This window comes from Schistocerca gregaria, chromosome 7 (genome assembly GCF_023897955.1).
Source record: "Schistocerca gregaria isolate iqSchGreg1 chromosome 7, iqSchGreg1.2, whole genome shotgun sequence".
NCBI lineage: Eukaryota > Metazoa > Arthropoda > Insecta > Orthoptera > Acrididae > Schistocerca > Schistocerca gregaria.
In genome coordinates this window covers 5,685,675-5,695,701 of record NC_064926.1, presented here as the reverse complement: position 1 = coordinate 5,695,701, position 10,027 = coordinate 5,685,675, and the positions used below count along the sequence as shown (strand labels likewise).

At 46.4% G+C, this 10,027-nt stretch overlaps 2 non-coding genes across 2 annotated transcripts; both read right to left on the bottom strand.

The window, feature by feature from the left end:
• Positions 1–441: 441 nt before the first annotated feature.
• On the bottom strand, positions 442–514 carry Trnak-cuu (transfer RNA lysine (anticodon CUU)). Its single transcript has one exon. It is a non-coding gene; the product is annotated as a tRNA-Lys (tRNA).
• Positions 515–8,070: 7,556 nt separating this feature from the next.
• Positions 8,071–8,143, bottom strand: Trnak-cuu (transfer RNA lysine (anticodon CUU)). The gene has a single exon. It is a non-coding gene; the product is annotated as a tRNA-Lys (tRNA).
• Positions 8,144–10,027: the final 1,884 nt, after the last annotated feature.

Below are 10,027 nucleotides of genomic sequence, written 5' to 3'. Positions count from 1 at the left end.
CACGACGCGCAACTGATTTCCAAAATTGATCTTTCTCCTGTGTGGATGGAACGTCCGATGCCTGGTTTATTAGAGCAGTGCTCTACCACTGAGCTAAAGAGGCGCGGCCTAGCGGTACTCTTGGGTACTTCGTCCTTATGGTCGTTTGCATCATCAGACTTCGCCTGACAACACTTCATATTACCGGCTAATATTTGCAGCTATGGCGACCCATTACTGCTTGGCTACACATCTGACACGTAACCGATGTGCTCTCCAAACAACAACACTTGCATTTCAGAACATGTCTTCCACACATGTCTACAAAATCACCTTCACATTCAAATACAGTTTCCTTGTGACTGACAGAGACGTAGGCAAAGTTTAAAGTTGCTATTTCCATTACATCTCCTCAATCAGAAAAACGGTAATTTACATCTGCAGCGGAACAAAATTCCTCTCCGCCCAGCGTGTGGCTCGAACCCACGACAATAGGATTAAGAGTCTGACGCTCTACCGACTGAGCTAGCCGGCTACCTCGGTGAATACCTGCCGAATAGCACGTCACACAGTACTCGTTTGGGTTGGGTGGTCCCATACAGAATCTCTCCATGCTGCCTAATGTTTTCCTAACGTCACACTCGTCACGTACTTCACGTTTATGTCATAATCATTTCTGAGAGGTACAGAAATTGCATGACAGCATGCAGAGCTAGTGGCGTCAAAATTAACACACATACTTTATGTGACTCAAAAGCCGAACGAGTTACTTTCCGACGTTGTTTTAGATGTGCAAGTGCCAGTCAAAACTCGCGGTGTCGGCACTCTGCCGACCATTTCGCTAGTTAACACCGGACTTGTTGTGTGTGTTTCAAGCTCAAGAGCATTTAGAAGCAAAAAATGGTCAACAGCAATATTCAGACGGTTTCGTACTGCTCAATTGCTACATTAAAACGGTATGTTTCTTTTTCAGAACTGGAAAAAAACGAGCGTGACAACATTCGAACCTGTAATCATCAGATCCGAAGTCCGACGCCTTATCCATTATGCCACATGGTCACTGACGACCAACTATATCATGTATACGACTCATCTCGAAACGCTCACACCCCTGAGGATTTGTGTTTCCGTTTTACACAGCCGCTGCCCCTTGCTCTTTCCCACCCATTCGTTACATTCAACCTCTTACGAGACCGACCAAATATAGACTGAGAAACAAGACCACACACTTTGTGCATTCGGAATCGAAGGCAGGGCGTCCCTCGCCGCATTTGCTACGATGGCCATTTGCTACTTCTGCAGAAGCGGCGGCGGCGACGACGACGACGACGACGACGACGACGACGACGACGACGACCGCGAGAGGCTATGAGATATGTGAGAAATACATCTATAAAATATAATTCAGACTGCCTCGTCCCACTTTATGCTGTACCGCTTTGGCAAATGCTTTATCTGCGCCATTCGCCTTAATCACATCAGAGAGTAATTCTTAAAAAAAACGCCTGTCGCTAATTGTTCGTCATCACAGATACTGTTTGCTATACGGCCACGACGCGTAACTGATTTCCAAAATTCATCTTTCTCCTGTGTGGATGGAACGTCCGATGCCTGGTTTGTTAGAGCAGTGCTCTACCACTGAGCTAAAGAGGCGCGGCCTAGCGGTACTCTTGGGTACTTCGTCCTTACGGTCGTCTGCATCATCAGACTTTAGCTGACAACACTTCATATTACCAGCTAATATTTGCAGCTATGGCGACCCATTACTGCTTGGCTACACATCTGACACGTAACCGATGTGCTCTCCAAACAACAACACTTGCATTTCAGAACATGTCTTCCACACATGTCTACAAAATCACCTTCACATTCAAATACAGTTTCCTTGTGACTGACAGAGACGTAGGCAAAGTTTAAAGTTGCTATTTCCATTACACCTCCTTAATCAGAAAAAACGGTAATTTACATCTGCAGCGGAACAAAATTCCGTTCCGCCCAGGTGTGGCTCGAACCCACGACCCTAGGATTAAGAGTCTGACGCTCTACCGACTGAGCTAGCCGGCTACATCGGTGAATACCTGCCGGATAGCACGTCACACAGTACTCGTTTGGGTTGGGTTGTCCCATACAGAATCTCTCCATGCTACCTAATGTTTTCCTAACGTCACACTCGTCACGTACTTCACTTTTATGTCATAATCATTTCTGAGAGATAAAGAAATTGCATGACAGCATGCAGAGCTAGTGGCGTCAAAATTAACACACCTACTTTATGTGACTCAAAAGCCGAACGAGTTACTTTCCGACGTTGTTTTAGATGTGCAAGTGCCAGTCAAAACTCGCGGTGTCGGCACTCTGCCGACCATTTCGCTAGTTAACACCGGTCTTGTTGTGTGTGTTTCAAGCTCAAGAGCATTTCCAAGCAAAAAATGGTCAACAGCAACATTCAGACGGTTTCGTACTGCTCAATTGCTACATTAAAACGGTATGTTTCTTTTTCAGAACTGGAAAAAAACGAGCGTGACAACATTCGAACTTGTAATCATCAGATCCGAAGTCCGACGCCTTATCCATTAGGCCACATGGTCACTGACGACGAACTATATCATGTATACGACTCATCTCGAAACGCTCACACCCCTGAGGATTTGTGTTTTCGTTTTACACAGCCGCTGCCCCTTGCTCTTTCCCACCCATTCGTTACATTCAACCTCTTACGAGACCGACCAAATATAGACTGAGAAACAAGACCACACACTTTGTGCATTCGGAATCGAAGGCAGGGCGTCCCTCGCCGCATTTGCTACGATGGCCATTTGCTACTTCTGCAGAAGCGGCGGCGGCGGCGACGACGACGACGACGACGACCGCGAGAGGCTCTGAGATATGTGAGAAATACATCTATAAAATGTAATTCAGACTGCCTCGTCCCACTTTATGCTGTACCGCTTTGGCAAATGCTTTATCTGCGCCATTCGCCTTAATCACATCTGAGAGTAATTTTTTAAAAAAAACGTCTGTCGCTAATTGTTCGTCATCACAGATACTGTTTGCTATACGGCCACGACGCGCAACTGATTTCCAAAATTCACCTTTCTCCTGTGAGGATGGAACGTCCGATGCCTGGTTTGTTAGAGCAGTGCTCTACCACTGAGCTAAAGAGGCGCGGCCTAGCGGTACTCTTGGGTACTTCGTCCTTACGGTCGTCTGCATCATCAGACTTCAGCTGACAACACTTCAGATTACCGGCTAATATTTGCAGCTATGGCGACCCATTACTGCTTGGCTACACATCTGACACGTAACCGATGTGCTCTCCAAACAACAACACTTGCATTTCAGAACATGTCTTCCACACATGTCTACAAAATCACCTTCACATTCAAATACAGTTTCCTTGTGACTGACAGAGACGTAGGCAAAGTTTAAAGTTGCTATTTCCATTACATCTCCTTAATCAGAAAAACGGTAATTTACATCTGCAGCGGAACAAAATTCCGCTCCGCCCAGCGTGTGGCTCGAACCCACGACCCTAGGATTAAGAGTCTGACGCTCTACCGACTGAAATAGCCGGCTACCTCGGTGAATACCTGCCGGATAGCATGTCACACAGTACTCGTTTGGGTTGGGTGGTCCCATACAGAATCTCTCCATGCTGCCTAATGTTTTCCTAACGTCACACTCGACACGTACTTCACTTTTATGTCATAATCATTTCTGAGAGGTAAAGAAATTGCATGACAGCATGCAGAGATAGTGGCGTCAAAATTAACACACATACTTTATGTGACTCAAAAGCCGAACGAGTTACTTTCCGACGTTGTTTTAGATGTGCAAGTGCCAGTCAAAACTCGCGGTGTCGGCACTCTGCCGACCATTTCGCTAGTTAACACCGGTCTTGTTGTGTGTGTTTCAAGCTCAAGAGCATTTCGAAGCAAAAAATGGTCAACAGCAACATTCAGACGGTTTCGTACTGCTCAATTGCTACATTAAAACGGTATGTTTCTTTTTCAGAACTGGAAAAAAACGAGCGTGACAACATTCGAACTTGTAATCATCAGATCCGAAGTCCGACGCCTTATCCATTAGGCCACATGGTCACTGACGACCAACTATATCATGTATACGACTCATCTCGAAACGCTCACACCCGTGAGGATTTGTGTTTTCGTTTTACACAGCCGCTGCCCCTTGCTCTTTCCCACCCATTCGTTACATTCAACCTCTTACGAGACCGAACAAATATAGACTGAGAAACAAGACCACACACTTTGTGCATTCGGAATCGAAGGCAGGGCGTCCCTCGCCGCATTTGCTACGATTGCCATTTGCTACTTCTGCAGAAGCGGCGGCGGCGGCGGCGGCGACGACGATGACGACGACGACGACGACGACGACGACGACCGCGAGAGGCTCTGAGATATGTGAGAAATACATCTATAAAATGTAATTCAGACTGCCTCGTCCCACTTTATGCTGTACCGCTTTGGCAAATGCTTTACCTGTGCCATTCGCCTTAATCACATCTGAGAGTAATTCTTAAAAAAAACGCCTGTCGCTAATTGTTCGTCATCACAGATATTGTTTGCTATACGGCCACGACGCGCAACTGATTTCCAAAATTCATCTTTCTCCTGTGAGGATGGAACGTCCGATGCCTGGTTTATTAGAGCAGTGCTCTACCACTGAGCTAAAGAGGCGCGGACTAGCGGTACTCTTAGGTACTTCGTCCTTACGGTCGTCTGCATCATCAGACTTCAGCTGACAACACTTCATATTACCGGCTAATATTTGCAGCTATGGCGACCCATTACTGCTTGGCTACACATCTGACACGTAACCGATGTGCTCTCCAAACAACAACACTTGCATTTCAGAACATGTCTTCCACACATGTCTACAAAATCACCTTCACATTCAATTACAGTCTCCTTGTGACTGACAGAGACGTAGGCAAAGTTTAAAGTTGCTATTTCCATTACATCTCCTTAATCAGAAAAATGGTAATTTACATCTGCAGCGGAACAAAATTCCGCTCCGCCCAGCGTGTGGCTCGAACCCACGACCCTAGAATTAAGAGTCTGACGCTCTACCGACTGAAATAGCCGGCTACCTCAGTGAATACCTGCCGGATAGCACGTCACACAGTACTCGTTTGGGTTGGGTGGTCCCATACAGAATCTCTCCATGCTGCCTAATGTTTTCCTAACGTCACACTCGTCACGTACTTCACGTTTATGTCATAATCATTTCTGAGAGGTAAAGAAATTGCATTACAGCATGCAGAGCTAGTGGCGTCAAAATTAACACACATACTTTATGTGACTCAAAAGCCGAACGAGTTACTTTCCGACGTTGATTTAGATGTGCAAGTGCCAGTCAAAACTCGCGGTGTCGGCACTCTGCCGACCATTTCGCTAGTTAACACCGGTCTTGTTGTGTGTGTTTCAAGCTCAAGAGCATTTCCAAGCAAAAAATGGTCATCAGCAACATTCAGACGGTTTCGTACAGCTCAATTGCTACATTAAAACGGTATGTTTCTTTTTCAGAACTGGAAAAAAACGAGCGTGGCAACATTCGAACCTGTAATCATCAGATCCGAATTCCGACGCCTTATCTATTAGGCCACATGGTCACTGACGACGAACTATATCATGTATACGACTCATCTCGAAACGCTCACACCCCTGAGGATTTGTGTTTTCGTTTTACACAGCCGCTGCCCCTTGCTCTTTCCCACCCATTCGTTACATTCAACCTCTTACGACACCGACCAAATATAGACTGAGAAACAAGACCACACACTTTGTGCATCGGAATCGAAGGCAGGGCGTCCCTCGCCGCATTTGCTACGATGGCCGTTTGCTACTTCTGCAGAAGCGGCGGCGGCGACGACGACGACGACGACGACGACGACGACGACGACGACGACGACGACGACGACCGCGAGAGGCTCTGAGATATGTGAGAAATACATCTATAAAATGTAATTCAGACTGCCTCGTCCCACTTTATGCTGTACCGCTTTGGCAAATGCTTTATCTGCGCCATTCGCCTTAATCACATCTGAGAGTAATTCTTAAAAAAAACGCCTGTCGCTAATTGTTCGTCATCACAGATACTGTTTGCTATACGGCCACGACGCGCAACTGATTTCCAAAATTCATCTTTCTCCTGTGAGGATGGAACGTCCGATGCCTGGTTTATTAGAACAGTGCCCTACCACTGAGCTAAAGAGGCGCGGCCTAGCGGTACTCTTGGGTACTTCGTCCTTACGGTCGTCTGCATCATCAGACTTCAGCTGACAACACTTCATATTAGCGGCTAATATTTGCAGCTATGGCGACCCATTACTGCTTGGCTACACATCTGACACGTAACCGATGTGCTCTCCAAACAACAACACTTGCATTTCAGAACATGTCTTCCACACATGTCTACAAAATCACCTTCACATTCAAATACAGTTTCCTTGTGACTGACAGAGACGTAGGCAAAGTTTAAAGTTGCTATTTCCATTACATCTCCTTAATCAGAAAAACGGTAATTTACATCTGCAGCGGAACAAAATTCCGCTCCGCCCAGCGAGTGGCTCGAACCCACGACCCTAGGATTAAAAGTCTGACGCTCTACCGACTGCGCTAGCCGGCTACCTCGGTGAATACCTGCCGGATAGCACGTCACACAGTACTCGTTTGGGTTGAGTGGTCCCATACAGAATCTCTCCATGCTGCCTAATGTCTTCCTAACGTCACACTCGTCACGTACTTCACTTTTATGTCATAATCATTTCTGAGAGGTAAAGAAATTGCATGACAGCATGCAGAGCTAGTGGCGTCAAAATTAACACACACACTTTATGTGACTCAAAAGCCGAACGAGTTACTTTCCGACGTTGTTTTAGATGTGCAAGTGCCAGTCAAAACTCGCGGTGTCGGCACTCTGCCGACCATTTCGCTAGTTAACACCGGTCTTGTTGTGTGTGTTTCAAGCTCAAGAGCATTTCCAAGCAAAAAATGGTCAACAGCAACATTCAGACGGTTTCGTACTGCTCAATTGCTACATTAAAACGGTATGTTTCTTTTTCAGAACTGGAAAAAAACGAGCGTCACAGCATTCGAACCTGTAATCATCAGATCCGAAGTCCGACGCCTTATCCATTAGGCCACATGGTAACTGACGACCAACTATATCATGTATACGACTCATCTCGAAACGCTCACACCCCTGAGGATTTGTTTTTTCTTTTTACACAGCCGCTGCCCTTGCTCTTTCCCACCCATTCGTTACATTCAACCTCTTACGAGACCGCCCAAATATAGACTGAGAAACAAGACCACACACTTTGTGCATTCGGAACCGAAGGCAGGGCGTCCCTCGCCGCATTTGCTACGATGGCCATTTGCTACTTCTGCAGAAGCGGCGGCGGCGGCGGCGACGACGACGACGACGACGACCGCGAGAGGCTCTGAGATATGTGAGAAATACATCTATAAAACGTAATTCAGACTGCCTCGTCTCACTTTATGCTGTACCGCTTTGGCAAATGCTTTATCTGCGCCATTCGCCTTAATCACATCTGAGAGTAATTCTTAAAACAAACGCCTGTCGCTAATTGTTCGTCATCACAGATACTGTTTGCTATACGGCCACGACGCGCAACTGATTTCCAAAATTCATCTTTCTCCTGTGAGGATGGAACGTACGATGCCTGGTTTATTAGAACAGTGCTCTACCACTGAGCTAATGAGGCGCGGCCTAGCGGTACTCTTGGGTACTTCGTCCTTACAGTCGTCTGCATCATCAGACTTCAGCTGACAACACTTCATATTACCGGCTAATATTTGCAGTTATGGCGACCCATTACTGCTTGGCTACACATCTGTCACGTAACCGATGTGCTCTCCAAACAACAACACTAGCATTTCAGAACATGTCTTCCACATATGTCTACAAAATCACCTTCACATTCAAATACAGTTTCCTTGTGACCGACAGAGACGTAGGCAAAGTTTAAAGTTGCTATTTCCATTACATCTCCTTAATCAGAAAAACGGTAATTTACATCTGCAGCGGAACAAAATTCCGTTCCGCCCAGCGTGTGGCTCGAACCCACGACCCTAGGATTAAGAGTCTGACGCTCTACCAACTGAGCTAGCCGGCTACCTCGGTGAATATCTGCCGGATAGCACGTCACACAGTACTCGTTTGGGTTGGGTGGTCCCATACAGAATCTGTCCATGCTGCCTAACGTTTTCCTAACGTCACACTCGTCACGTACTTCTCTTTTATGTCATAATCATTTCTGAGAGGTAAAGAAATTGCATGACAGCATGCAGAGCTAGTGGCGTCAAAATTAACACACATACTTTATGTGACTCAAAAGCCGAACGAGTTACTTTCCGACGTTGTTTTAGATGTGCAAGTGCCAGTCAAAACTCGCGGTGTCGGCACTCTGCCGACCATTTCGCTAGTTAACACCGGTCTTGTTGTGTGTGTTTCAAGCTCAAGAGCATTTCCAAGCAACAAATGGTCAACAGCAACATTCAGACGGTTTCGTACTGCTCAATTGCTACATTAAAACGGTATGTTTCTTTTTCAGAACTGGAAAAAAACGAGCGTCACAGCATTCGAACCTGTAATCATCAGATCCGAAGTCCGACGCCTTATCCATTAGGCCACATGGTCACTGACGACCAACTATATCATGTATACGACTCATCTCGAAACGCTCACAACCCTGAGGATTTGTGTTTTCGTTTCACACAGCCGCTGCCCTTGGTCTTTCCCACCCATTCGTTACATTCAACCTCTTACGAGACCGACCAAATATAGACTGAGAAACAAGACCACACACTTTGTGCATTCGGAATCGAACTCAGGGCGTCCCTCGCCGCATTTGCTACGATGGCCGTTTGCTACTTCTGCAGAAGCTTCGGCGGCGGCGACGACGACGACGACGACGACGACGACGACGACCGCGAGAGGCTCTGAGATATGTGAGAAATACATCTACAAAATGTAATTCAGGCTGCCTCGTCCCACTTTATGCTGTACCGCTTTGGCAAATGCTTTATCTGCGCCATTCGCCTTAATCACATCTGGGAGTAATTCTTAAAACAAACGCCTGTCGCTAATTGTTCGTCATCACAGATACTGTTTGCTATACGGCCACGACGCGCAACTGATTTCCAAAATTCATCTTTCTCCTTTGAGGATGGAACGTACGATGCCTGGTTTATTAGAACAGTGCTCTACCACTGAGCTAAAGAGGCGCGGCCTAGCGGTACTCTTGGGTACTTCGTCCTTACGGTCGTCTGCATCATCAGACTTCAGCTGACAACACTTCGTATTAGCGGCTAATATTTGCAGCTATGGCGACCCATTACTGCTTGGCTACACATCTGACACGTAACCGATGTGCTCTCCAAACAACAACACTTGCATTTCAGAACATGTCTTCCACACATGTCTACAAAATCACCTTCACGTTCAAATACAGTTTCCTTGTGACTGACAGAGACATAGGCAAAGTTTAAAGTTGCTATTTCCATTACATCTCCTTAATCAGAAAAACGGTAATTTACATCTGCAGCGGAACAAAATTAAGCTCCGCCCAGCGAGTGGCTCGAACCCACGACCCTAGGATTAAAAGTCTGACGCTCTACCGACTGCGCTAGCCGGCTACCTCGGTGAATACCTGCCGGATAGCACGTCACACAGTACTCGTTTGGGTTGGGTGGTCCCATACAGAATCTGTCCATGCTGCCTAATGTTTTCCTAACGTCACACTCGTCACGTACTTCACTTTTATGTCATAATCATTTCTGAGAGGTAAAGAAATTGCATGACAGCATGCAGAGCTAGTGGCGTCAAAATTAACACACATACTTTATGTGACTCAAAAGCCGAACGAGTTACTTTCCGACGTTGTTTTAGATGTGCAAGTGCCAGTCAAAACTCGCGGTGTCGGCACTCTGCCGACCATTTCGCTAGTTAACACCGGTCTTGTTGTGTGTGTTTCAAGCTCAAGAGCATTTCCAAGCAA